A 778-nucleotide genomic window follows, 5' to 3' on the forward strand; every position below is an offset into this window, starting at 1 on the left:
AAAAAAAAAAAAAAAAAAAAAAAAAGAAAAAAATTAGATTTATTTCCTTATAAATGTCAACAAGTTCAGTTCTTATTGTTGGACACAAGCAAAACAATATAACACAAAATTAAGAATATATTTAGGCTTTGAAAATAATAAAATCCAACCCCTAGCTTAAGAACTAGAATACTAACAACGCTATAGAAACTTCTTGCGTGTTCTTCCCTAATCTCCTCCACTTTCTCCCCAGTCTCCACGCAGAGGTAACTACCCTTAAAATAACTAAATTTTAATAGTTTATCATATAAGCATGTATTACTAGTCAACGTAATTTTAAATTTTGGCTAGGGTAGTGGCTCACACTTGTAATCCTGGCACTTTAGGAGGTTGAGGCAGTAGAATCACTTGAGGCAAGGAATTTGAGACCAGCTAGACCCAGTCTCTACAAAAAAAAAAAAAAAAAAAATGAAAATTAGCTGGGCCTAGTGGCACACATGTGTAGTCCTAGCTACTTGGGAGGTTGAAGTGGGAAGATCCCTTGAGCCCAGGAGTTTGACGTTATAGTGAGCTATGATCATACAAGTGCCCTTCAGCCTGGGCAACAGAATGAGACCCTATCTCTAAAAAATAAAAAAAAAAGTAAGTTTTGCTTGTTTTTTGAGTGGCATAGAAATGGTATCTTGTTGTATGCATTTTTCTGTATGTTGGTTTTTCATTCCAATATTATGTGTCTACTATTCGCCTATATTGTTGCATAAGCTGTAATTTATTTATATTCACTGCTACATAATATTCC

The sequence above is a fragment of the Theropithecus gelada genome, chromosome 5 (assembly GCF_003255815.1).
Source record: "Theropithecus gelada isolate Dixy chromosome 5, Tgel_1.0, whole genome shotgun sequence".
Taxonomy (NCBI): domain Eukaryota; kingdom Metazoa; phylum Chordata; class Mammalia; order Primates; family Cercopithecidae; genus Theropithecus; species Theropithecus gelada.